The sequence below is a fragment of the Arachis hypogaea genome, chromosome 18, assembly GCF_003086295.3.
Source record: "Arachis hypogaea cultivar Tifrunner chromosome 18, arahy.Tifrunner.gnm2.J5K5, whole genome shotgun sequence".
NCBI lineage: Eukaryota > Viridiplantae > Streptophyta > Magnoliopsida > Fabales > Fabaceae > Arachis > Arachis hypogaea.
Genome location: NC_092053.1, coordinates 4,461,236 through 4,467,021, shown reverse-complemented (window position 1 = coordinate 4,467,021; position 5,786 = coordinate 4,461,236). Strand labels below are relative to the sequence as shown.

Genomic DNA, 5,786 nt, shown 5'->3' with positions numbered 1-5,786 from the left:
TAATAAAAAAATAATACAAAAAAAATCACAAGTATAAAAATGTATAATGTCAAACAAATAATTAACAAAAAATAAAAATAATAAATAATAGAAGAAGAGGTTCATATAAAACGTAATTTTAAATGTAAAATCACTTCTACATTCATGAATAAAAAATTTGTCAAACCAAAAATTGAAACTTTCAAAAAGTCTAAACGTGCTTTTTCTTCTCTAACGTATTTGCCAAACACACCCTTAATCTTTGTCTTATTTAGTTCATTAAAAAAAAAAAGGAAAGAACAGAATCCATGATTTTATAAATATAAAAGGCAAAAGGATGGAATGAATTGAATGTCATAAAACCTTATTACGTAGTTGCCTTTGTTGTGAAAAGGAGACGGGAGAGCAATAGCACGATTCTTGGTGAGAAACCAAAGCTTGTCAAGAAAACGGGGTGTTGATTCACAAATTAAAACTACTCATAAACTGTAACTAAATTCAACAAACAGAATGCACCTCCTCCTGCTTCCACTGTGGGAGAGGTTCAAATCCGTTTAATGTGAGCACCTAATTACATATAACATATAAAGATTAACTTAATAATTAACAGTTCACGATTACATCAAAGTTAATTAAGCAATTAAACTGAGAGTAGCATGGAACAAACCTACTTCAGCACCTTTCTCCACCACACACACCGATAAATCAGCTCCTTTCTGGTGGCAGAGCTGCTTGAGGCGTATGGCGGCCGATAAGCCAGCAGGTCCAGCTCCGACGACGACGACATCGTACTCACTGGAGTCTCTGGCCTCCGAATCGGTGGCGAAGCTTCGAGAAGGCGGAACCCTAGAAATGGAGGCAGGTGCGGGGAGCGAAGAGTGCTTTGAATACGGAAATATGCGCCGGGAGAAGGTGTACGCAGCTGGAGAAGATTGAGAACTTGATGTAGATTTGGTACGATTCCTAAGAAGAAAGAGATTCTTCGATTTGGATTTGGAGAAGATTGAACAAAACTCCTAGTGTGTTGATTATTATTATAATAGTGGAGTAGGACCCTTAATTATAAGTCATATCTGACAATTATTACATGCAACACACAGAAAGGATAAAAGATAGAAGCAATGGAGATGCATTTTGCAATTGACGAATATCACCACTACAAGGTATGATATATATAATATATAATATATTAAATTCCAAATGACAGCAAATTTAAGGAGAATATTCAAAAAATAAAATAATAGTGATGAATCGATTGCAACATACATATATATATATATAAAGTAACACACTATGATATAAATATAGAGTAAAAAGAAAATCATCACATTTGTTCCTATATATATATATAGGTTTATTTTTTCCTTGATTATTATTATTTCATTAAAAAAATTGAATGTTGTCCATATATACACAGGAAGATGTTGGGATCATGAAGGATATGAATTTAGATGCTTACAGATTCTCTATCTCTTGGTCCAGAATACTCCCAAGTAAGTCATGATATGTACTTGAGTTAGCTAGTTTCATTTAATTTCACTTGATTGGATCTTTCATGTTATTAACTATTTTAAATAAATTTAATGTGAACAGAAGGAAAGCTTAGTGGAGGCATAAATCAAGAAGGAATCAAAATATTACAACAATCTCATTGATGAGTTACTATCAAATGGTTAGAATAACCAAAGTTTTAGGGCTAATATCAAAATAATATCCTTTACTCAAAAGATTAAATAATATGTATTCTTTTAGTTTTTGAAATATTAACTATTTTAAATTGGTCTTTAAAAAATACAATTGTGAATTAAATTAATTTTTGCATCACTTACATAATAATATGTAAAATAATCATTTTGCAATATATTATAATATTATATTTTTTCAGGAATCAATTTATCATGGCTAATTTTTAAAGACAAAATTGACAAATATTTGATTTTTTAAAAATTATTTTAATTATTATTCCCAAAGTTTTACACGTGCATCCTTACCTTTTTAATATTTGCAAGTTGCAACGATTGATATATTAATAATAATCTCAATAAAATTATATTTTTACAGGTATAAAATCATTTATAATCCTTACCTTTTTAATATTTGCAAGTTGCAACGATTGATATATTAATAATAATCTCAATAAAATTATATTTTTACAGGTATAAAATCATTTATAACTCTTTTTCATTGGGATCTTCTTTGGAGGCTGGAAACTGAGACGGACTTACGGGATGAGTGGAGGCCTCGAGCCCCCAACTTTTTTAAAAAATAATTAATAGTAATAAGTTATTAAGTATGATTTAATTTTTTAAAAATTTATTTAGTATTTAGTTTAATATAAATAAAAGTTTAATCAAATTTAAATAATAATAATTTTTAATATCTAAAAAATAAATAATAATATAAAAAAAATCTAATATTTTTAAAATAAATAAAATTTTTCAAATTTCATAAATTAGATTTTTTTTTCTTTTTGTGAGCGTCCTTCTTGATTCATTTGGTATTAATTCTCTATGTTTCAACTATTACAACTGAGAGATCTTTTTCAGCTATGAATGTTGTAAAAAATAACTCAGAAACAAAATGAAAGATGAATTTCTTGCTAATTGTCTTTTAATTATATTAAAAAAAATTGCTGAAAAATTTAACACAAATTAAATAAATTTTATGATACGAAAAATCAATCACTTCGTTAATAAAAAATACATACATATTTTTTGTATTTTAAAATATATTCTTTATCGATATATTTTTATAGTACATTTTACATTATATAATTTTTTACATAATTTTTTAATATTATATATATTATTGGCCACTCATAATAATATTTTTAAATTCGTCCCTAGCTAGAAGACGAGTACGGTGGCTTCTTAAATCCTAACATTATGTAAGTACTATAATTTTCACCCAAAATAATAAAACAAGCTTTTTAGAGATAATTTTCAAGACTATGCGGAGGTTTACTTTAAGGAATTTGGAGACAGAGGCAGAGCCACATACAAGCTAAGGGGGGCAATGGCCTCCCCCAACTATCAAGTTTTCTTTACAAGTTATGTTGGTTAGCTACTTCTCATTTTGTTCTAGGATTCTTCCTATTCGTAGGTCATTTATGGCACGCGGGAAGAGCTCGCGCAGCTGCCGCAGGATTTGAAAAAGGAATTGATCGCGATTTTGAACCTGTTCTTTCCATGACTCCTCTTAATTGAGATATGAGATCTAATGCTTGAAGTAGGAATCACGTTGATTTTACCATACATATAGGGTTGAGTCGAGCGGGTCAGATTAAAATCAAAAATAAAAAGTATTTTACATAAATTTTAGTTTAGCCCCCTTAAAATTTTTATTTTATTCTTTATTAATTATAAAGTTTTTTTTGGCCCCTCCTTAAAAGTTAATCTAGCTCCGCCCCTGTTTGGAGATAGAGTGAAGCATTGGATCACTTTGAATGAACCATGGTCATATAGCCAAGGTGGCTATGTGAGGGGTGTGTTTTACACTTGGTAGAAGTTCAAAATGGGTGAATCCAAATTGTGGTGCTGGTGATTCTGCTACTGAACCCTATTTAGTTTCACATCATCAACTTCTTTCTCATGCTTCTGCTGTTCAACTCTACAAAGAAAAATATCAGGTACTCCTTTATATAGAGAAATGATTAGCGAATAAGTTAATTTTGTAAATAAATTTAATCAAGTTATTTTTCTTTTTTTTTTTATGCGTCTCTTTCTTTTTGTCAATTGGTTTTTATTATGACAACAAGTGTAATTATTCGTGTCATGTACGTGGTAAAATTATAATTATAATTTTAAGTTGTTTTATTAAAATTAATTTAAATTATAATAAATTGACTAATAAAAAAGTAATGAGTTATGCATTGTTTGTTTTTTCTTAATTTAGTATTAATTGTATTAACTCTAAAATAGTTATTAATTAGTTTTAGTAATCTACTTTTTTCAATAAATCAGACATATATACTGAATGTGACCATAAATAATCTAGTAATACCTAAATCTACCAACAAATTATTATATGTGTAAGAACATATCAAAATCAGCTGAAAATGAACAACAAATTATTAGAAAATTCTAATACAGAAAGTTCTCCAATAAACAATAAATAATTTAAACCCACTAAATAATAACTCAACACTATCTTTTAATGCCTGCAAAATATATATCTGAAATAATACTATATCAATGTTAGTATACAAAATTATATAATTAACGTAATTATAAAATTGTTTATCAGGAGAATAAAATAATATGAAGTTTTATGATGATTCTAATATTCTCAAACTATAAATGTACAATAAGAATGTATTATCCATTACCACCTAGAATTTGTCAATTTTTTAAATTGATAGTAATAAATTTTAATAAATTAATAAATTTAATTAAGAGATTTCGTTATTATCTTTTCATTATAAGTTCTGAAAAACTTCTCTATATACCATATTCATCGTACAGTTATCTTCTAAGTGTCTATGAAATTTCAACAGAACTCGGAGACCATCTTTATTCGTTACGTTTGCCTTTATTTTTCAAACTTTTTCATTACATAATCTACCATAGTTAATACTGTTGATAGAATCATAGGCCATTATGTATGAAAAATAATAAACAAAAAAAAAAACTATATCTGAGGTACGAATTTTTAGATGATAAATAATTGTTACAATTTCCTATTACTTCTTATATATATACACACACATTGTACACAGTAATAATTAGCCAAATATTTTTAATGGAGATAGTTGCTACAATTAGGTAAAAATTATGCCATTATCTTTTATTAAACTTTATGATTAATTCAATGGAGATACTTGCTCAGTATATATGTTATCTACATTAATTATGTGCCAATATTTATAGGAAAGGACTAAAAAAAGTGATATATAAATATATATAATATTATTGCTCTATAAAAAACAGATATAAATTACTATGTTCTTTTTTATTATATTATACAACTTAAAGTTATAGTATCATGTTATTATTAATTATAGATACTTGCTACAATTATATTAAATTTAATTATGACTCTAAATAAATAAAATAGATAACAATCAATATTATTTTTTTTACATTCAATATTTACTGTAAATATAAAAAATAAAATAACTAATGAATAAAAATGAGTAAAAAATAAAACATAATAATTAAAATTTAATTTGTTAACTAATTAATCTTGTGTCCATAAAATAATAATAATAATAATAATAATAATAATAATAATAATAATGATTTATTAGATTTTATTATCCTATTGACAATACTTTTTAGTACTCTATTTCTTATTAATTTAAATATTTTTATTATTAATATGATATTATCATTAGTTGGTATCAGGAGCCAGGTGAAAGCCTGATTCTGATATCTTCTCATGAGAGCACCATATAAATATAATACCATGAGAAGATCAATTAAACTCTGTTCTTATTGTTATCTATATGAAACAAACTATATAATCCAAGATGAGGAGCTCCTTTATAATCAATTACTTGCGATTAAATTTTTACGTTATTATACTAGGTTTTATTACAATCTTTAAACTTTGTTACATCTTACTTCTTTAATATATTCGTATCCTTATACCTTTATTATTATTCTGAACTTTGTTAAACAACTAAAGACCTTGTAGAACTTCATTCCATAATCTATTAAAGATAAGTGTAACGGTAAGAGTTCAGAGAACATCCGTGGTGATAAGTCTTCTTTGAAGGCAATAAAACCATTGGTAAGTTAGAGTGGTCCCGTAGCATAAGTCTTTAAACAAATAATGGCTGAAATTCTAAGATCTTTAGCTGAATT

The 5,786-nt window shown here is 26.5% G+C and overlaps 1 long non-coding RNA gene across 1 annotated transcript; it reads right to left on the bottom strand.

Annotated features, from left to right (window-relative positions):
• Positions 1 to 302: 302 nt before the first annotated feature.
• Positions 303 to 1,138, bottom strand: LOC140181685 (uncharacterized). The gene is made up of 2 exons (XR_011876726.1): positions 647 to 1,138; positions 303 to 546 (listed from the first exon to the last, which is right to left on the bottom strand). It is a non-coding gene; the product is annotated as an uncharacterized lncRNA (long non-coding RNA).
• Between the last annotated feature and the right edge of the window lie 4,648 nt (positions 1,139 to 5,786).